We start from the raw sequence: 23,421 nt of genomic DNA, 5'->3' as shown, positions 1-23,421 counted from the left end.
AAAAGTAAGCATGCTTTTATGAGTGGAAATTCCAGGGTCACCTTTAGTCACCAAAATCTAGATCACATTCATTTCACATTTTCTGCTATCAAACTCTGTTATAGCAGCTGAACATATCTACATACAATGCAACAATGCCCATATCTACAGAAAAAAAGAAAACAACAACACAGTCCAACACCCAGGCAGGGTCAAGAAGAAATAAGTGAGACTTGAGTGATAATGTTCTAAAACCATAGAACTGGGTTGCTCACAAATTGCTTGACTGCTCAGTAAACTTGTTTTGTGCATTTAGATAACAACTGATAGTGTTTCACTGTATCACAGCCCCTTCATTACTGACAGAAATGCCTATTTGCAATTTTATTGCCTCAGATGTGAAACTGGCTTGAAAAAAAAGAGCATGAAAAAACACAGAGCTGCACTACTGAGGCATTACTGTAGAAAATCCACAGTTTTTAGCGTTTGAAATAGACAAGTGTGACCTTATGATAAGCACAAATCACCCACACACATACACACTAGACCTTATCTAAATATACTCCACTTACAGCACTAATTCTTCTCATTTCAAAGCTGGTGGCGAGAAAATAACCAATAACCTTTCAAGGGTATGTTTGCCCTTGCTACTGTGTGCATATATTTGAGCTCAGCCACACAGCGTAGATCCCATCCAGATCCATTCATTAGTTTTGGATTGAGTACTGGCTATTTTGCAGTTAAGAGAGTAGAGAAAATCCAATTTTGCACTCATACTACACGCCAATTCTTTCTTTGGGAACCTTTGAGGTGGCCCGTCTAATGAGCTCCCATGAAATTTGGTTTCCACAGAAGACAATATATCTCACTGTGTCCAACGGACCAACATTTATTTCTCCTCTTCCCTCAACCCTTGCATGCACATGCTTGCACGCACGTGCACACACACACACACACACACACACACACACACACACACACACACACAACAGGAATGAAGTAATTTGAATTTGAGGGAGCTGCAAAGTGTAAGCTTTCAGTCATTACCTTACAGCCAAGTAATATGACTATTATTCAGATGAGCAGAACGGTCTTTTGTGTGAGACAATTTATTAGCTAGTTTTGTGCAATACACTGTGAAGGTCAGTTGTACAGTCAAGACTTTGATTAAAGAATAGACTCTGATCTTCTCATATGTAGGCATGAAAGGTTATGGTCATTATAATCATTTTTCTTCTCCATTCTGTCCATAAACCCTCTGTTTGTCTTTTGACAAATTTTGATGGGTATCTTTTTAAATTACTTTATCTTCTGGGAGTGGGATTCCCTCTAGGGTTCTGTAGTCTTAAAACACCAACATATAATACACAAATGTAAGGACAAAAGACGCATTTGATTTAGTTTAAAACTGAGCTGATTTGAGTTTTGAAGGGAGGGCTGAAGCTGATTCTAATGACTTCTTAAATAATGACTGTGTGATTTTGGAAGATTACAGTCACAAACTCAGCTGACTGTATACCTACCTGTCTAGAAATGACCTACCCAGGAACATGTACAAATAAAATTAGACCCAACAATATATCACGCTTTCAAAAGAGTGTCATGAAGTTTGAGGCGTGATCATTTTCAAGGCGAATTCCCAAAAGCTTCAATACTGATTGATTCTGCAGAACCTTGGTATTACTTTCAGTGGCCTTTTTTTGTGAGACAATCCCGACATTTCTTACTTTCTACAAATTCTTCATGTGGTAATTGCTGCACACTTATGGGCAAACTATTGTTCAGGTCAGTTTAAGGGAAAAAGTCGATTTAACCAGCTGGTTAGGTTTAGGTAAACTTCATGGTCTGTGTGATCTGTGACAGGACACAAACTTAACCTCACTTCAATCTGTAGGAAAATTGGGCTCCTGCAGTGATAGATTTTCAGAGAAAATGATGTACTGTGTCATTAGTAGAGAGAACTATTCTGATCACCTTGTCGTACCACTCCACTCCTCTCTCAGAACTGTTCCGGAACAGATCTAGGTCAGCTGTCCTGTGTGGAGTGTAGTGCATAACCCAACAGACTTTTTCCGTCTTTCACTCTGAAGCAACGTGTTTTCCAAGTTACAAACTACAAGGGTGCTGTCATCGAGGGTGCCGCCTGTGGCCCTGAGTGCCCTACATGCTTATTTTTGGCCCACTGTCTGTATTTAAATGGATAAACCAAGGTCCTCTCATACGTCAGGACATCAAGGCAGAAACACACACGAGCACACACACACACACACACACACACAAACTGCATCATCTAGCAGCCGCATAGATTAGACTGTTTTAATCAAGTTTGTTTGATGAGAGCACAGCTTGACTGGGACATGCAGCTGGCAGCAGACGACAGAAGAATTGAATTAGTCCCGCTGTGGACAATACAGTAAACCTCAGTGGAGATTTTTTGCTAAGAGTGAGACCAATTTCTATTGTATTAAGAAACAACTATTACAAGCTTTGCAGATGAGAACTGAAATAATGGTCGAGGGCAGCATGTGGCGAAGACTAAATGTTGTTGGTTTTTACAGGAAACATGCACATAATACCGCTTTCTGCTTTAAGAAAATGTTCAGCAAGTCCAAAGTCTTATTTGAACGACTCCTTTAAAACACAGATTTCACAAACAGGCTCGTCTATGACTGTATGATCTTATGGTTTAACACCCTGCTGAGCACTGACCATAATAACGTACATCTGCAGTGTGAGGGGTATGTAGAGATGCTCATTTTACAAACAGGCACACTGAAGCTGTGAAAAAGGCAACGGCTCACCTTGATGTGATTATATTCTCAATTCTTTACAGTATTGGAGTCCAGCTGCGGGTGCAAGTGACAAGCCTATTCCCACCTCCTCTCTCAGACAGCGGGGAAGCCAGCAGGGTGCATGCAGGATCTGTACTCTGTCACAACAGCGTATTCAGTATTCTATGACTCAAGCTTTTTGAACCTTTTCTGACCTTTCATGTTTCATTAAGAAGTCATAGCAGCGTCCAGCTCGTCAAACTGAACAAAATGTTCAAGCTCCCTGAAAGCTTCAACTGTGATTTGTCAAATGTCTTTTTCTTTTGAAACTTCACTTTCAAAAAGAATAGAGCTTTGAAACAATGACGCAGGGGGTAGCTGCATTTATAGGTTAATGGTATGCAATCAAAGCTAGCAAAGTCTCTATGAATGTGTTTTGATGTATGAAAGGCCAATTCTATGAGCCTGAAAGCCATCAACCCGACTGTGACAGATTTAAATAGCATTATTACCCCCGACAGATATTGATGTAGGTTAACTCAGGACTCTAACTGTCTCTTAGGTAACAGGTATATCTCATCCACTGAAGTCAGATTAAGTCCACTCAGTTTGGTTGATGATCTCTTTGTGACGCAGCTTGCTCGGCCTAATCAGTTGTTTTTGTTCTGGCAGAAGGGACTCTACCTCCCCAGCTCATGTCCATTAACCATAATTAACAGAGCAGAGGGCTGCAGATGAGGCAGAGCGGCTCTGTATGGAGACAGAAGTGTGGGATGCACGAGTGGAGCTTCTCTCTCATGATTTGAAGTATGAAGAAAAATGTTAGAAAACAATCTTTCCACCTCCTTTAAGCAGAAACGTTTAGAAAGTTTGTGAATAATGAGCATCATGCTGATTTGAGCAAAAAATTACATGCTAATTTGACCTTTTGTATTTTTTTTGTTCCAAAGACACTGTGTTGCGACACCAGCGTTGTTAAGAGCAGCTTTTGTCGAAATTCCAATCAGGGAACTATTCAATTGTGAAAAGTATTGTGGAGAACTTATTTTCTCTCTTTGATATCAAATTGCTCGAACACACTTGACTGAAGAATAGCTTTGTGAAAAACCTACCTGAAAGATTTCGAAGCTGGCCTTAACAGTCAAATGAAAAAGAAAAAAATTAACAACTCCAGAACTAACTAAATATTTGTTAGCAATACATAAGTGTCAGTCTGCCGTTGGGAAACAGTGCACAGTTCACAACTTACAAGCTAACCACTCATACAAGTGTGTTATAAACTTATCGTCTATTTGCCCGTGTTACTGTGAAGATGATACAACATGTGAATGAGACATTTTAAGAGGTTTTTTTTGGATTAAATTCACTTAGAAGCTGTGGTAGTTCTAGCTATGTGTGAAGAGATCATTAATGATATTTTAAAGCTGCAGCGCAAACCTTTAGTCAGTAACGGATATAGACTTATAAACATTAAGAAATCCCTCTCATGGGAATAGTATGCAATTTTGATTATCATAGCTGGTATATTTGGATGCTAAATTAAAAGTGGGATATGGAATTGGTTCAGCTTTTGCATTATATCGTGCATGTAATCAATGTCAGTCAATCCTTTCATCCCAGGATGCTCAATTTCCCCCTTTAATTGGAACTTAATGTCCATAGGAAATGCCAATGAGGATGAGGACTGTAATTTCCCAGTGCCACACTACATTCATTACCACTGCTTGGTAAACAATGGCTTCCATTGTTTCCATCCTCGGTCTCAGCCCACAACTTCAGAACTGATCTTATTCCATTTGCATTATTATAAGAAGCAATTACCAGTGCTATAACAGAACCCTCTCCAGGAAAATCCTATATAGATTACTAATTAGTGCTTAATGAAAACGTAACCAGCCATTGATTGGGGTGTTAAATTACTCTTCTGATTATGCTTTCTGCATATGTATAGACAATCTTGTTTTTTTGAAAATGGTGATGAGCTCTCAGGGAGCAGGCGGGGAGAGTCCCATGATTTTCTTGTGTGGTTTTCTGCTCCAGTTCCAGCAGAGATGTGTGTTATGTAATGTGGCCCGCTGCATCATGTGAACTAGTCTGTGCTGGACAGATCTGCTGCTCTTCGCTGTGACGTGTGTACATGTATGTGACAGAAATGTCATGATCTAATAATAAAGGGTTAAATGTACTACATTTGTTGTGGTTTGTTGGTTGTGCTATATATATATATATATATATATATATATATATGTATATCTGTGTGTGTGTGTGTGTGTGTGTGTGTGTAACTGCCTAGAAGAATAGAAATCCTCCTCAAACAAAGTCTCCTCGGGAATGCGTTGATATTTTGCAATTTCCTATTCATATGTGAAATCCATGTCAAAATTTAAAAGGGATCAGAAATGTATTTGTCTCTTAACATCAACTACTGTAAATATATTTCTTTTTTTTTCTGACATTAGGTCACATGATGGTCCACCCAAGGGGAGGGACTTCGACTCTCTATTACAATAACAATACTGGCAACTGTGTGTAAATAACATACAAAAGGAGTAAAGGACACGCTAGTTCTTCATGGTTCACAGTCCAAAGACAAAACCACGTGTACGAGAAACCTCGAACCTCGGTCCTTGTTGACAACAAACAAAAAGTAATTTGAAGAGTGAAGAGTGCAATCAGGCCCCTCTACTGACTCGTTATTCCTGCATAGCAGCTCCCACTGAGCCCCTGTTCCCCTCAAATCACATGCAAATGTAATCTACGTACCCCAAGTTGGCCACATCAACTGCCCACCCACCTTCAAGGAGATTTGCATGTGAAGATTGCACCACTACAGTCGTGCGAAGCTGGAGGGAGACGTGAGGAGGGGACTGTTGGGAGGAGGGGTGGGTGAGAAAGAGGAGGATTGGTATGTACCCGAAAGAAATTCATATTCATTAGTTTGTTCTGGAAAGCTTGTGGGACACCACAAACCACAGAGCACATAAACTCATGCACATCTTGATGTATATACTATAGAATAGAGTCGTCTCTTCATAATAGCTGTGGCTACATGCCCATACGCATAGAGGCATCCACACTTCTAGGTTTAGGTGTTATTTTGCACATTTCTTCAACAACGGGTGGTCAATGCTGACGTAGATATGACTCATGACGCTGATGGGAGCTCTTGAACATACCATACTGGTACATTTCCATTTCAGACTCTGCACTATAAATCTCCTGTTTTACAGTGGCTGCTCATTAAGTGGACTGGGACACAGTGCACATCAAGAAATTACGTCTCACCAAGCACAAATATTGGCCTTAGAGAAGGAGCCATGTACCACGTCACTACCAAGACCAGAGGACATCTGGTCCTTCTCCAGAGGGTTTCAAAGGTCATTTTGTGTTTTGTTTTTTTGTTTTTTTTTGTTTTTTTTTCAACAAGGCAAGAGAAAGCTGAACCAGCATAAAGTTGGGGACAAGACAAGGCAAATCAACATAAAAAATTAAATTCAGAGGTATTGTATTTGATGATCAGGTTCTAATAAAATGTGGACTAAAACCTTTTTTTGTTGAGCAAAACCTTTCCAGGTTTTCAAGCTGCTGGTCAACACATTGAGCTTGTAGCCTGAGGGACGTGTGCTTTAAGTAGTGGCTAATGTTCTCTAGTGTACCCTTGCTCTGTAGCCTGCAATGTTAATATACGGATGGAAATGTAAAGTGACAGAGAGCACTTTAAAGGTTTTTTTCCTCTAGGCAGCAGGCATTCAGTCCGGCCTGTCTGGGTTGGAAACAACCAGACCTCACCCACTGAGGCCACGGGCAAGTGCAATGTGACCGAGAGCTTCTCTGAGAGTATCAGAACATTTTCATTTGTATTCAGGGAAATTCTGACAGTGTTATCAACAGTTATAAAATCAGCCAATCTCGACACACAGATGGACAAAATGAAATGAAACTTGTTCTCCTTATATCTTCTTTCTAAAGTAGAGAGAAGGGATGTGTTGCAGTGATGGATGGAGGTGATAAAGGAGCTGAAAATAAAAATACATTGAAGGTTGGTCAAGGAACAATGACCAATGAGGCATCGTCTGTGGTGTTGGGATGATCGATATGGTGACAAAGCTGGCAGTCAGACCAACACCTTGAACTGAAATGAGCTCAAACAATGATTATGGATATGTGGGAAGTGTACATTAACCATATTCTAACAAGCTGTAAAACTTTTTCATGGAAGTTTGGTCTTTTAGTCAACTTTGCCATAAAAATGACAACTATAGCCTGCACAACTAATTAATGTCAATTCAGCTAAGTGAACAAACTACAAGATGATGTGTGAGGTTGTTGTCAGAACTGTTGGCAAAAGATTTTCCAGTAAAAACACCATCATTTTTGAATGTTTGAAAAGGATCAGAGCAGACTGTCTCTTTCACAGGTCTTTATTTCAATTTATCTGGTTGCATTGTGTAATTTTCAGGGAAGGTAGTAGCAGTAGGCTGGGTGGTTGCTGGGAATGATAGACAGCTAGCAGATAGTAGACAGCGGTCCAAATCCTTTGTTTAAACTTTTGAGCTCAACTTGAGCTCAAAGCTCTCATCCTCTACGCCAAGCATTGGCTCAAAATCCAATCCTTTCTTTACTTTGCTGTGTTTTGTCCAACTGCTCTCCTTAATGACAGAAGGGCTCTACAGTGCAGCATTTCACTGCATATGAGAGTGAAAATTAGAGGGTGTGGATGTGAAAAATCATTTGGTCGCACTGGCGGTTGACTCTGTTCTGACAGCCGGGTTGGCAAAATACACGAAGATCTGACGGTAACAAATCTGATATTTCTCCTCACTTACTAGCAAAGAGCAGTGTGCAACACATTCAGCTAGCAGCTTCTCATCTTTAGCCACAGACCAGTGAAACATCATAAAGGTCATAAGAGTAAGAAACATTACTTTGGTAAAAGTCTCCTATAAGAATTGTACTTGAGTAAAAAAGTAAATGAATCTGAAACCAGAAAATGTCTTTTAACTCTTACTGTCAAAAGTATAAGTAAAAGTGTTTTATACAACATTATACAAATATTTACATGGATGTTTATACTGTAAACTATGGCTCGACCGATTACCGGCCTGGATGATCATCTGATACGATATTCAGTTTTTCCTGATTGTCAGAATTTGTTTGTTTTTCATTTGACATAACTGTAGTGGAGTAAAAGTACAATATTTCCCTCCAAAATGTAATGGATGGGAAATATATAAAGTAAAGTAGAAGGAAGTAATGGAAGTAAAAAATCAGCAATATTGAAGTAAAGTACAAGTAACTAAGTAGAGTAGTTGAGTAAATGTGTTTTTATACATTCCATTACTTACTTATTGGTTAGACAACCATTAAATATGCTGTATCTACATGATTCTTACCGTACTTCACCGCCAATGTTGCATCCTAACTGCCTCCAATATCCATGTTGTTTATTCTGTTTATAAGCAAAAATACTGCCAGAGACTGAGAACAGGATGATGCACTGATACATTTCTCCTCTGCTACGTTTACACCAACTCCTGTCCGAGGGAACAGACACCCAGGAGACGCCGAGACAGAGGGAAGGAGAGAGACGGAGAGAAAGAAAGCGGAAGAGAAAGAGAGTCGATGGGGCAGAGCCAGATCGCATCCTGCCTCTGCAGCCGCCAGATGAGCACCCACCTGATAACCACCCCTTGGGGCCACTGAGCAGCGCACAACAGCTGGCAGAGCCACGTTTATTACCTATAGATTATTCCCAAGCAACACCAATTATAGGTCTTTCACTGACAGGAAGGAGCATACTGTGAAGCTTGGGTGTGTCCCTCAGCAGTTGGATAAATAAATAAACAAACGAAAGCTGGGAAAGGAGAACCTGTCAGACTTGGTAAAGAACCGCTGAAGGTATGCCGCCATCTTGAGTCAGTGCAAGTGACATCGCTCGCTGTGAGTCATGTTTATATTTAGATTGGGGAGGAAGAGGAGCAACCAGGCGAATAATGCACATCACCTTCCCCGGTGGAAGCATTTGGTTGTGTGTAAAGAGGGAATATTTGGCTGTGTGCGTGTGTGTGTGTATGTGATCCACTGTCTGACCTAGAAAAGCAGTTGCACCAATCGGAAGATTCGTGGCAGTTGGGCAACACACTCCACAGTATAAATAACTTGCCGTGTGCCAGTTGCATGCATAATTACAGGGCAGAGAAGCAGAAGCATGCAGCCTAAAAATAATAAGCCATGATGTGCTCCAAGTCTCTCTCCTGGCTGTGCATTTGAAACATGGCCTGGACATTGTATGCTCCTGTACAGCAGGTGGGGCTACAGTATCTCGCTCATCATTCAATACATATTGTGCTATGAATGCTGGTAGATTGAGTATTCAGGGTGCAAGATAACATCCTCCCAGTTCAGGATTCGGTCAAGATAAGTCATTTATACAGATGAAAATGCTGAAGCCAGAATCCATATTGCATATTTCCAATAACAGAGAAATAACCTACAAACAGGATAAGATTTAATCAGCATAACATCAATCACAGCTATCTTATATTGGGTTTCCCTTTAGGAGGATGTCACCTTATCACAGCTTTTGGCATATAGCTTTGGTTACTAGAAAAATAACAGCAGTCTATAAAATAAATGTACCAAAAATGGGAATGTTCTTTATTGTGTAGTTGCCATATATTTTTTGGGTCAATCTCTGTCATTTTTATGCTTCCAAATCCTTCTCCAACTCATCTGTTCCCACTTCTGTTTCATCCTACATACATGCAGGAGAGGGAATAACAAAGAGACAATATTTGAATCAAGATCTGCATCAGTGATATACAATGTAAGCCTGTAACCATTACCAGTGTCCAAAACGTTGTTTTTGACTCACCAGCCAAGCTGATTGGATGATGAACAAAATGCACCAGCCAGGCATATTTGTACGAGCCAAAATATATGCATATTGATATGAGTTTAATATTTTATTATTAAAAAATGCTGCAGTAAAATAACTTGAAAATGCACACCACGGTCCAATTTCGCCCAGTGACCACTCACAGTAGAGGAAACTTCCCCCACAAACCAAAATGCATCTTTCCTAAAGCACACTGTTAAAAAAGAAAAATCTATAAACTGCTGACAGAACACCTTGAACTGCAAACAAGATCAATTATGACTCTTTCTATCATGAGTTTTCAATCCACTGATGACCGTGAATTAAACCCTGAAGCTAGAAAACTGTCAAGCAATTCTATTTGGACTAAATGGGTCCAAACTTTTAAGTCTATGGTTGGCACCCACATGCTTTCCCATAAAATGATGTCAATTTCAGATGTTACATGGTCCTCGTTAATCACCATTTAGTCCCCTCTAACTGTAAAACATGGTAGCAATTCTTTTTTAATCACATGACTATTTTGGTACAAACAATTTCTTGCCAGCGTGGCCTTCTGCCTTCAGAGATTTACCCACCAAATGGAAAATAAACCTGCATATCCGTATGTCTAAATGTGTTTAATTAAGTAAAACATTCAATAAACAGATCGTTTTTTTCTGAATAATGCATTGTCACAAACATGTTCGTTCTTATACATCATCATGTGGTTTTTACTGAAGGTCCCTGTATAAATATCATAGCCTGGAAAACAGAGTACATGAGAGAATGGAGTGTTAAGTAAGATAAAGAGAGCACAGTGACACAGCTAATGAAAACAGGACACAATAAGAGCACTACATCAGAGGTAATTCATATATTTTCCGTGGTTCAGTAATAGACACTATAATCTGTTTAAAAGGTAGAGAACAACACATAGACCTGGTTTAAATCTCATTTGCGGGAGATCACCAGAGAGGGAGGGAATGTGACTGGAGGTCAATGGGGGATCTTGGCGAGCAGAAAGGGCAAATAACGCGTCAGGCGGCAGTGGATGCTTTGACCTTTTACTGCTGGTTTTTGAGCCAAAAGAAGGGCAGGGGGCTGGGTGGAGGGAGCTCTTGCCTGTGGTGAACTGGAAGAACCTCAGCTCTCCGGCATCTCCGCCCCGTTTGCCAAACCTCCACCTCCTTCTCTGAGGACTCGAATGGACGTCAGAGAGGACTGTAAGAGTTATACATGCTGACAGGTCTGGGCAGCCGTCATAAGAATTTACCAGAAACCATTGAGAGTATCACACAGGCGCCTTGGACAGACGGGTTCCTTCATTTAATATCTGATAAAATTGTGTTTTAATATCATTAACCATATGGTCAACATATGAATAGTATAAACAACTATACAATCTATCTTTTTTATTTTCAACAGACCGATGCAGCAGTGAAAACACCATGATCTGAGCCATTACTACACAACGCATCTATCCCTGCCCTTATGTTTGCATTGAAGCTTGTGCCCTTTTCAATTATTAACACTGTGGTTATCCAAGAGTTTGTCGACAGCATGCTATCTGATGAATATTATATTATGATATTGTATTATGTGTCAAGGGGTCCATTATAGCACAATAAACAAACCACAAATGCAGCTTTTGCTGATTAGATTTGAAAATGGGTTATGTTCAACGTCAGACCTCACCACATAGGACTTTGAGGGTGGGCTTGTGTTTCATGCTAACCTCCTTTTTCAACCTGAAATGTACATATTTTCTGGTATTCTGTCAAAGAAAATACCTCAGGAAATGGAAAGTGGGTTACAAAGAGAGAGAGCATGGCTCTCTTTGGTGCTCATTAAGGTTGGTAGAACACTCATCAAACAGACTTGAGAACTACAAGAATCCTGTTTTCATCTATTCCTCTAAAAGGTTGCATAAAGAGACAGCATATCATCACTATCAAAGGTTTTCTCAATATATTTGGGGCACACATTCAGACAAATGAGCTTGGGACTAGAAAATGGAGCTGTAGCATTACAGTTCAATCTGATGCAAATGTTAAAACACCACATTTCTGAGTTTTGGGAAGCTTTCAACATGATGAAAAAGAAGTAATTTTGAAAGTAAAAACCTGCAGATTCTTCTTCATCATCCCATGATTACGAACAGTAAAGCATCTTACGTGTAAAGGACTGAAACCAAAAAGCAACGCGTGATATGGCTGTTACAGATGTGATGAAGGGGAGAGGAAAAAGTGCAGGATTACTTCCGACTAATTTAAGACTGACACTTCACTGGAGCTGCATTTGCATATAAATTCAGAGCTGTACTGGGTGATGCTATGAAAGAGGGTTTCAGGAAGGCTTTTGTGCAGTTGTTGTTAGGCTGCTTGTCTGTACAGTTCACCCAGTAGCTTAGATGTTAGCATTTGACTTCAGCTAGTCAAACACAGCTGCTGTCTGGACTAAAATTGTAAATACTGTCAACTGCGCTACACTAGTCCAAATGCACCATAAGAGCTCACTTTGGAAGGAGAAAAAGCAAAGGCACTAGGCAGGAGCAAGTTGAGAAGAGGGATTTTAATTCAAACTTAGTTTATCCGTTCATGCATGGTGTTCGATACCGTGGAATACAAGGTTAATTTATTCATCATTTTACAAAACTAGGGTTGCAAAATGAAAATAATACCTGTTAAATCTGTCAAATAAGTAACTGGCATGGATTTTCAGCTAAGAGTAAAAACAAACACTTAAGAAAAATATAACTTTGGGATTAAATGATTCATGCATGAAAGGGATATTTCAATTCAAGTGAGATTTAGCGTTCCTCAATTTGCATTAGAGACGTTGAACAATAACTGGAGAACAAACCAGCTCCAGGTATACAGCGGAGGGAGCTCTGTGGAGGTTTTGAGAAATTCAATCTTTCATCCAATTCTGGAGCAGGTTTTTCAATTGGCATGATTACTAGTTTGACCATCTATCGGGCAGGCAGGCAGGCAGGCAGGCACGCACATGACTCCGACAGGGCTGAAACTCATCTATCATGAAGCTACAGGCAATGTCAGCCTGAGTGAAAGTCACAATAAGGGCAAGCTTAACATGACTGGTTTGACTGTGAAGAAACAGCGACGAGGGAGTCCAAATTCACTACATCAATAAATTTGCTAAATCATACCAATAGGCCACAGACTCTAGAGAGGAAACTGATGCCTACTTAGCTGGAGTTAGCGCTTTTACACAGTTTGCATCTCTCCAATCATCGATGTCCAAAGAAATTAAGCATTTTGGTCGGAGATACACTCAAACTCACCATTATGTTGTTTTCAAAACACAGGGTTACATTTAAAGACTGGAACAGGCCAAATGCACGTTGACAGATTGTTCAGTTGTTTCTGTAAGATGTATCCTCGTCTATTTATATCCACAGCAAACTTGATTTAAAAGGTCTGTTCACTGTACAAGTGATCAGAGGTTAATACTCCCTCCTTATGTGTGTCTGTGCATAAGGCTTTGTAAACAGCATCAATCCATATCCACTTTACCAGCATATGAGCCCTTTGGTTTCCAATCCCATAAATCTATGAGGAAAGATGAGGTCTGCACATCGACTGTCATCAAAGCCCATTAGCCCAACTGTTTTAGACACTTTGGATGCACTGATTCCCATTTTAGAAATACTAGGTTTTATTAGGCGTGGCTATTAAGCTCTGGCTTCTGTTTGGAGCACGCCTGCTTGTTGCTCAATACAGGGTATTAGCTCAAAGTGAGTTAAATGGATGTTGACAAACTGCACACACACAGTGTCTGCCATACTACTAAAACACAAATCCACATTGTTTTTTTCTCCTTTGTGATTTAAGCTCTTAACACAAACAATTATTGTGTCTTTACTTAAAGAAACCCTCAATTCCTGCTTTATTTACACTCCTTCAAATAAATGTATAGTTCAATCTAACTCTAAACAGATCTATTGTTTATAGTGATTTATCTGTGTAAGGCATATAATAAATCTTTTGAAAGCCACTGTTGTCTCAAAGGATTTTTTTCTAAGGAGACATAATTACCATGTTGAACAGTAATAGGTCTCTCAATAACAAATCATGACAAAAAGCCTTTTTTAAAAGAATTCAAAACATCATGAATCCCTCCAATACCGTCTTAATGTGGATAGCAGTTACGGCTTCAACTAAGGACTGTTATCAGTTAATCAGCAGACTTTTTTCAGGGTTAATTCATTATTCAGTTAATCTATTAAACGTCAAAAAATGAGACCAACTCCCATCACAATTCAAAAATCCAATGTGATGTCCTCAAGTTGCTTAGTTTGTCAAACTAACAGTCAACATTTTTGCTTGAAAAATGAAAAGACACTGATTATCAACATAGTTGCAGTTCTAATCCCAGTGTCATTCTCCAAGTCTTAAACCACAAACTAATAAAATGATGATGAATGATGAATAAAAAACCAAATACAAATGTATACTGCACATGCCTAAAAATGTATATGCATCTATATTTTCTTAGGTTTCATTAATTCATAGATCAACTGCATATTTCAAGAGTCTCTGTGTGTGTGAGCCATGTATATCACTAACGACATGATTAAAGATATACAAGCTATTCATGTACTCCTGCCTGCCAAGTCTTAAATATTTATTCTATTAAATACAGTTAATCTGATTAAGGTTCTGTTGAGTCCAGGACTTCTATCAGAATAATATAGGATTTATTCATTATTAATCAACACTGAGTTTTCAATTCCAAAGGGATTTCTTCGCCAAGATTCTCTTTCCAAGCTTATTATTCACGTATGATTAGCTTCCAGTTATTTCTGGCATGCTGTAAATAAGCTGCAGGTGTTTGAAGATACTCGTTCCCCCCTCACATGTGTACTCTGACCTGCTTTCAGTCATTATCTTATTAAATGTTAGCAAGCTAGATTTATTTCCTATTAAGATTCCTCAAGGTGACCTTGGACCTCGGTGAAAATCTATGGCATAGTTTGAGTGCTTCCCTCCGTGGCAGCAGAGATAACACCTGTACATGGTGGGACTAAATGCAGAGGATCAATACTGTACTCGTGCATCGATTTTGGGATTTTAACATCATGAGTGTTCATCACTGAGACGCTCCCGTGCCCTTTCCAGGCAAGCTAACTGAAACTGTCTCAGAAAACAGCGGGAAAGATGTGCCCGCTTTGTTGACATTTAGCGGCTGCACAGCTTCCTTAAATTGACTAAGACGAGCAAGGCTACCATCAAGGACAAGGGCTGATAAATGTGTGTTAAGAGGGTAGCTTTTGCTGCTCATCTTTCTGTGGCATGCTGCACTCCAGCCAAGTATGCAGCGTCCAAATAAACACCATGTCAGCTCTCTGCAGCCCATCAATCTCAGCTCATCCCCCAGAGTCCCGTGAGCAGATAAAAAGCTAATCAAACCCTCCACCATGTAATTCATCACTGGCTGCTCATGAACACTCTATCTTTCATTCCTTCCCTTTGCCACTTATGGCAGCACCTCCATTTCTCTGATATCTGAGGCGTATTAGAGCTGACATGCAACAAATCAAATGTATCTCTGTCCTGGTAAGATACTGACATTTTACCTCACTGTTATACATTCACTAAGCATTAGAAGATCATAAATGTTCTTAACTTTTATGTTTAAATGGCATCACTGCTGCTACTCACATGGATAGACTTACTAACTATAAAGAAAACATTTTCCAGGGTATTTTTCTGTGTTGTCACTATTTTGAACCCAAATTCATATGAACCGTCTGAGCTGCAGAAAGACGAGACAAAGTCACTCCCTCCCTCGCGAGCTGCTGTCCCACTTCAGTGAGTCTGTCAACAACCTGACAAATTTGTCTTCTCTCTGATACCCACTGGACATTTTGACCACATTTTCTGGAGAATGTCTGGAGATTTACAGAAGCACTGGTGCTTGTAATGACTACACTTTCAATGGGCTAGTACAGATGAAGTTTACATCAAGTTTACATTCAGAGATCAAAGAATAGGCTGACCGTCAAAATTTAAATACAGGCGTGGAAAGTCAGTTGACGTTTCAAAGTCCACAAAAAATGTCTTTCGTCCCATGTCCCACAGCAAAACTTCATTGCAGCATACTTCTTAACAACTAAGGAAGATGGCAACTTGTTTTCAAATGTAAAAAGTGTCTGTTTAAAGAAATGTTTGTAAATGTTTAATGAAATTAAATGCATATCTGATGAAAACACTTGTCAGATTTCTTCAACCCTCAAAAATAAACATCAGCCCTGATAATTAAAAATGTATATGTTGAGGATGTCTGAAGCCTGGTTTGAGACACAAACTTGCATCATCCTCAGCCATATTCAGACTCATCTCACACTGCACTTCCTCTCTAATATCCAGAAATATGTGAGGCAAAAATACAAAGATCTCCAGTTGGTTAAAGGCACACTTAATGAATGTGAAGTGAACAGCAAAGCCTCAATACAGTATTTCCACACTTTGATGAGGAACAAAATCATTACCATTGATGTAGGTGCAGGGCAGGCAGAGGATAAAAGGGACCCAGTCCATTATTGGAGTTTCAGTTATTGAAGGTTGCCACTACAACAGCGGTGCAATCCCATTATGGCAAGTGAATGAATTACGGATATGCCATGCATTCAAATTGACAGGGCGAAAGGTGGCTGATGCCAGCAAATCGCTCTGATTTTGTATTTATGCCTAATGAATATTTGCGGAACCATGGCTGCTAACCTCAGTAGACTCTATAAAGGGGGGAGGAAAATCATTTTATGGTAAATTAAAGGAGGACGGGACATTTTCTGTTTTGGCCCATGCAGACTGCTTGCCCTACGCAATGGCATTTCATGGTGTGTTGTCTTTGCTCAATTTCCAAATCCTCTGATGCTCTCAAAGCAGCTCATCATCAGTGCAGCAAAAGCTCTTGATCTTTTTTTTGTGTTCAGGACTATCCTCTATATTTTATGACTAATTTGGAGGCCTCCACTACGATTAATTTAATTCTTAACGAAGAGGGTTTTTACTGAGGCATTCTCTCTTTGGTCTCTTCACTGCGTTCAGTTTTAAAATTGTAATTAATTTTCAAACAGCAGGGTGTCATTCCATTGAAAGGTGTAATTCATCCTCTGTGGTTAGACCACCTCATAATCATCTGTGGCTTCCTAAATACCCTCTAAGAGCATAACCCCATGAACTATATGGCTAAGCATGGAGAGGCACATGGATGCTGATAACATCCTTATGCAGGGAGCATGGACACAATTATGTGCATGTTGGTTTATCCTTTCACTTTTCACTTATACGATGCAAATTTTAGCACTCCTTTCGATTCCGGGTCATGAATGCAGGCTGGAGATATCCACCTGCGGTGTGGTAATCCAATATGTATATTGTTTTTGCTTCGCCGGCTTCTCTTCACTCAACTGATATCTTCTCAGAGTGAAAGAGGAAATGAAAGATAGCACGAGGGCCATTTTTCTCTGGGGGGATTCACTTCAGACTCAGGCCACTGAAATTCAGCCGGTGTCGGGCTCTTCTCTCTCTCACTCTCTATGACAACATGGAAATTTTGACATTTCTGTGACTTTAGAATTCAGCATTGGGCTAAGGGGCTTAGAGACAGGTCCACCATGTAAATATTTTTGAACATATTATCTAAAACTTTCAGCTGGAGAATGTGCATTGGCATGACTATAACATCATTATGTCACGATAAGGTTGGCACAACATGACTAATGCAGTGATCAGTCTTCGAGCTAAGATGATTGCAGTTTAACAATCGATAGCTCAGGCAAAACATTGATGAAAACGTGATTACTGGAAGATGAGACTCTGAGTTGTCCATCTGAAAATATGATTTGAATGCAGTTCTGATGCCTCATGCAGGTCACATGTCCTTGACATCATAAAGCCAATCTGTTACTTTGGAATAAACTTTGCATCATAAACAGACCCCAGAACATTCGTAAATTGAGAACCATTCTGTTCCACCATTTAAACAACGCCGCGTCTTTGATCTTGGTGCAATTTCCCCCCAGTCGAAAACTTTCTGGCCCTTTCATCTGAGCAGAGGCTGAACGAGGAACACTGTCTGGAAACAGGTGTTCTGGTTGTTTGATGTTAGCCTGCGGTGGTCCGGCAGGTTTGGAAACATGAAGCAATCGTGACCCCATTCTAGAGACCCACAACACACACCTCCTCCCTCCCTCGTGTCTGATGAAGCAGCCAGGTGCCAAAAATACACGCAGCTGTGTTGAATAAAACATCTGACACACTGACTCCCTGACTGATGGTGGGACAGAAGGAGACACCCGGGGGACGAAGGGGTCTGGGACTCTCTGCGTCTATACGCTCAACTCATTACACAAGTTAATGAGAAAGTTTATGTGAAGTCGGCTGCTGTTACGAGACTCAGCCTTGACTGCTGCTGCGGTAGGAGGGAGGGAGCTGTCCTGTAAGCTGTGGTGCTGAATCTGACTCTGCTCCTACCTCTCTGGTTATTCAGGCATTTAGACTCTGCCGGATGTATGGGTATATCCATCAGCTGAACTTTTACAGGCTAGTAGCTGACAATGGCAAATAATATACCAGGCTTTAAAAACCTCCCATAGCTCTCAAATGTGCTGAGATCACATCATTTTCATATCATCAAACCATTAATTGACCCGTGGTGCCCTGTATAGAAGCATCTGCATTCATTATGTTTCTCTGCTCAATTTATTTGAGTCTTTCGAATATAATGGGTCTTATGTGACCCATCTGTATGCATATATTATATTATATGGAGGTACAATATCATCAGCGACTCTAATTAGAAAATTTAGTGATAGATAATGCATGCTTGTTCGAGGGCGTAAGCCTTTTTACAGCAAGGCAACAACAACATCCCACCATGTCATTAAAAACCACACACACACACACACACGCACAGACACACACTCTCTCTATGTGACAGACGGTGTCTCCAGCCCTGTGGAGGTCAACCTCATAGGAAGTGTGAAAGTAGTGCAGCTCCTACAAGGTTGAAATAGGACAAAACACAGCAATACACAGCCAAACTGAGCATCGAGTTATTTTTAAAGACAGCCAAGGAGTCGTTTCGCTCCACATGCTGGCACGGCACCAAGACTGGAGACCCAGTGTGTTTAGCTACATATCGATTCAACATTTTAAAGACTAGTTCACTAGGCTGTATCAGATTACAGGAGCCACTGCCCCTTTAAGCCTCTGAACAACAACAAATCCTGATTTAAATAACATTACAAGATAAACTGGGCTTAATGTGAAGGATTTGAAATTCAGGGAAGCAAAAGCGTGATTCACTGACTCTTAGGGTAATTGTGTAGACCCCCTGATGATCCAAACTCTTTTAAAGAATCTGGGTCACATTCAATAAACATAATGTCTGTTTTGTTAACACAGGTCTGGCCTGCGTTCCAGTCATTCAAAGGAGAATGCAATGGTGCCTCTAAGGCACGTCAAGCTCAGAAACGGTATCAAATAAACATCAAAGGAGGGTTGATGAAGCAGGTCAACGGAGAGAGCGAGAATTTAGCCTCTGTGGGACAATTTCAATTGACATTAGATGAATGATATTATACTCCAGGGAAAAACTGTGTCCTTTCTTCTTGTCTTCTCTAAACATATTCATCCAGCAAATTCAGCGAACCAGACACTGCCCCGTGGCTGTGTGTTTTCCACCGAATCTCTTTGTGCATGCATACAAAGGATTATATACCCAGAGAGCGGATGATGGACAGAGTGAGTAGGGGAGAGATATCAGGCAGGAGTGTCGAAGATAGGAGGTAGACGGAGGGTAAACAGAGAGCAAGTTAGTATGTAGTGACCCCAAAGCTTGAGATGGAGTCATGAGTCACCGACTGTGTTTACTGTACACAGAGAGAGACAGTGAGACAACACAGAGGGACAACATCATTTACTGGAACACCTCTGATAGACAGGCTCAATCAGCAACTGGTGATTTGCAGCAAGGGGTCAAGCAAAGTGAATGTTTTCTGTCCAGAGAGGATATATTCTCCTGGAAGTAGAACAAATAGCTTATCACAGTCACACAAACTGGAAATAACAACAACGGGCCACTTAGAGGACAGAATGATGTGCACACGATCCAGCCAGACAGCAATTTAACAGCTTGACAGGGCACGTTCATGGGATATTTGAGCTTCCCCAAATAAGAATCCTGACATATCTAATTAATTTCTCTCTGCCTGACTGGGCAGGAGCGAATTGCTGATGAAAGTACAGTATCTTGATCTGGCCTTTTCAAATTACAACGCAATTTGTTTTGGCAAAAATGAAATCTGGGGGCAATAAAGAGATGTTAACAGGTATCCAGAAATTACTGTTTCAATAGTCATGCAGTTTTTGATGATGGGTGGCTTGTACACATTAAAAAAACAAGTTGTAGGACATTTATGAGGTTGTGGTTGAAGCATTTATGAGGTTGTGTGTTATCTGTGGAATCTCTCTGAGCTGTCTTTGTTTATTCTTGGGTATTTACAGATGAACAGATGAAGATGTTGTTATGTTACGCAACACTGCCTTGGCTCGCCATGGCCACCAAACGTCATGTCTGATTCTCCAGAGGGACAGCCAGATTTCAGGTTGCAGCAGTATCTAGTGGTTGTGATGCCTCATTGCACCCACTCCTCCCAAATCTGCATAGCAAACAGTCCCCTGGTTGATCATAATGACGGCAGCAAGTCCAGCCTGCTCACCGTGACAGACGATGTTGTGTTTATGGTATCATCAAACTAAGTTTTCCATTGATTTAAAACAAGGACACGTGGAAGTAACAGGTCCACATCCAGCGCAGAGACATCTGTCCATGTTTGTCTGGTGCTCAGGCCCCACGGGGGCTCTTAGCGGGGTTGGCCAGCCAGAGTGGGAGGATGGGATCCGGAGTTATTGATTGAAGCTTCTCATAATCTGTGAGCAGGTCCAGAGGTGCTGCAGGGCTGAGCGTGGCGAGGATGTTTATGTTTGCTAGTGTGCTACTCTGACATGGATGTTGCCCTTTCTGCTGCCACTGAATGGGTTTGGCACCTTTTCTGAAGAGAAAAACATGTTTGTGTGGCTGCCAGAAAATGGCTCATTGTGTTACAAAGACAGAAATTCAAAGTAATTTTATCGTCGCTTATGAAAATAATTCTATATCGTGGAGATTTGATCAATGAAAAGGAGGTACTTCATTGATTTTGGCCTGCTGTGTAAAAAATCTTGCTCGCAGAATCTTGCCAATTGTTGCTATCCGTGGAAAAAAATCTAATCACTGGTTGTGTCGCATCCCGCAAAAGCTTTTGCTTTTCTAGTTAATGGCTCTTTGTTGCCATCCCGGTGCTAACATGTAGTTGTCTGCTATTTTCAAAGCTTTTCAGCTCGCTGAGCTTGTTAGAGGTACTCTTCACCTTCATGACTGATCACATGGCTTCTAAATCCTTATTTTCCTTTAGCTGCCTTTCCAGTTGCTCCTTAGGTGCCACTGTTGCTGCTGTACCCCTGGTTTTGGTTTCTATTGGTAACAGTTGCCTCTTTAATCTTCTCGCACCCCCACTGGCAATGACTACAAATAACTGGAAGGTTTCCACTAGTATCCATGGTCACTGATGCTTTATCCTCTGGTAAAAGTACCCTGGATATGAAACTGATAATATACAAAGGCACAGAGTGGCATGAGGATAACAATCTTAATTTTTTATGCATTAATTCTTGTGATTTGACAGCATTAAGGTTGAATATTATTCAGCCTGAGTACTGGCACGACTTTTAATTGGAATAGTTGTCGTTAATGGCAGCAGCCTAACAGAGTTTGTTTTGCAATGCACAATGCATGCATAATCCACGTTTGTAAGTGGCTGCCTCTTCATTAACAATGTTTAAGGAATGAATGTGAGGAAATTCATCATTATCGCAACTCGCAATCACCAAACCCTACAGCAGCAAACTCATAATCTTAAGCAATTTGCATATGCAATTAGTGTAAGCTTCAAGAAAGAAGGTGATTGACAGGACTGAAATGTTTTTCCTGGTTGGGTCTAACTGAACCCAATTTAGAGTAACCACGGTCGACTTTATGTGGACCATTTTGTACTTTGTATCTCTCAAGCCATGTTGAGATGCTAAAGCTGAAAAAGAATGGTAATTGTGTTTGACAGCTTGATCTCCAGGCTCCGACTGCTGCAAATATTTCCACGAAATAGAGTTTGCTCACCAATTCTTTGGTCGACAGTGTTGTATTACCTTGAAACTTTCACTTTTCTGGCGCAATCAGGAAACTCTTCAATTGTATGGCACCGGGACTATTTTTGAGGGTAGCTTTGAAGATGTTGCCACCATCCTAAGAAACGAAGAATTCACACTGCTGGTTTGATAGACTCCTTTTTCTGCCCCAGCTCCTGTCTTTCTTTCCATGCTCACCCACCCCCCCAAGGTTATTCATCCAGCTGTGAAGTCAAAATCAATGGCAAGTAAAGGTCTTGGAGTTAAAGGATTGCGATGAATCTCTTGCCGTGCATATGGGACACTAGAGGACAGCCATGTTTCATTATAAATTCAAGGCCAATGTGTTCCCAGGGAAAGCAGGATGTCAAGGTAATGAGTTAATTTAGGAGATAAGGAACAGCAAATGTAATCTCTGAAATTTCACCAGCAGCAAAATGGCTCCTCAAGCCTCATGACCAACCCATCAAACAGAGGGGGGGGGGGGCTAACTCTAGGAGAGAGAGGAGTAAACAGTAATCATCCGCTCAAATTTGGTAAAGTTTATCCTGAGGCTTCATGGTAAAGAACCCATTAAACCCTCTGGTGTGAATAACAGAGGGGGTTAGAATCAAACGCTTCAGCCTAAGCAGTTAAGTGCAGGAGTCAAACAGCTTAAGAGAGTACAATAATTTCAGCCACTATCGCAGACCCCAGACTACCCAGTATGCCAGCATTATATCAAATTTAAGAAGATGCCTAGTTATTATCCCCAAGTGGGCTGGGTTGGCCCCCATGGTGCTGTGGTAATGAGTGTTTTTTCAACTGACTGGGTGGACATGTTTTGGAAGAAAGGCTTCTGTCAGCCCTCCCAAGAAGCCTGGCTCCGAGAGGGAACTCTGCACAGCACGGACCTATATGCCTCGACATTTGCATCATCCTTCACGGGAGCCCCAAACATGTCAGACTGCTCAATTTTTCAAGGATGAAGGGGTTGGTAGATGGCAGAGTAAACAAGAGGAGTGGAAATTGAGGCCACTTGCTGTTATATCGCTCTCGTCTTTTCAGCTGTAGGCTTTTGCTGGTTGTGCTATTATTCCAGCAATTGACTCTGGCTGTGCTGGTTGGCAGTTCTCTCAAGTGAAAACATTCCTGTAGTTGCGGGATGTATTACTATGCAATGTTTTTTTAAGCAGCTGCTGAAAAAAGGGGTCCACTTTAAGAAGTAGGACCTATGAAGAGCATCTTCTGAAGATAACCAGACTAGACAGCGTAGAACGATGTACAGGGCTCGCACGTGTCAACTACAGTACAGTGCAAATGGGTGAGGAAGAGCACGGGGGAGGCGGCTGGCATGACAACCTACAGCAGGCAGGAGACTTGGTTGCCATGGTGACCAACAAGGATGTTTGCATCAGAGGCAAATCTCAGCGGTCGGCAGCGGAGGGCACACATGCCGCTCGACTAACAGTAATGGAGAATTGGTTGGGGCCAGAGATGAGAAAGGGTGGGGTGAAAGGGAGGAATACCTTTTCCTTATCAGTCGGCATTCCCTCGCAATCTCTTCTCCAGAGCAGGGCTG

General features: G+C 40.9%; 1 protein-coding gene and 1 long non-coding RNA gene across 9 annotated transcripts in view; one reads left to right on the top strand and one right to left on the bottom strand.

Annotated features, from left to right (window-relative positions):
- syt1a (synaptotagmin Ia) overlaps positions 1 to 23,421 on the bottom strand; it is a 173,140-nt gene that overhangs the window by 126,755 nt on the left and 22,964 nt on the right. The gene's annotated exons all lie outside the window — the stretch shown is intronic.
- Positions 960 to 4,892, top strand: LOC119032446. 2 transcript variants are annotated; one of them, XR_005078902.1, is made up of 3 exons: positions 960 to 2,422; positions 2,637 to 2,717; positions 2,813 to 4,892. It is a non-coding gene; the product is annotated as an uncharacterized LOC119032446 (long non-coding RNA). The 2 variants fall into 2 exon arrangements; XR_005078901.1 differs by having other exon boundaries at positions 2,624 to 2,717.

The sequence above is a fragment of the Acanthopagrus latus genome, chromosome 14 (genome assembly GCF_904848185.1).
Source record: "Acanthopagrus latus isolate v.2019 chromosome 14, fAcaLat1.1, whole genome shotgun sequence".
NCBI classification, from domain to species: domain Eukaryota; kingdom Metazoa; phylum Chordata; class Actinopteri; order Spariformes; family Sparidae; genus Acanthopagrus; species Acanthopagrus latus.
The sequence above is the reverse complement of the archived record's forward strand: the minus strand, read 5'-3'. Positions and strand labels throughout refer to the sequence as shown.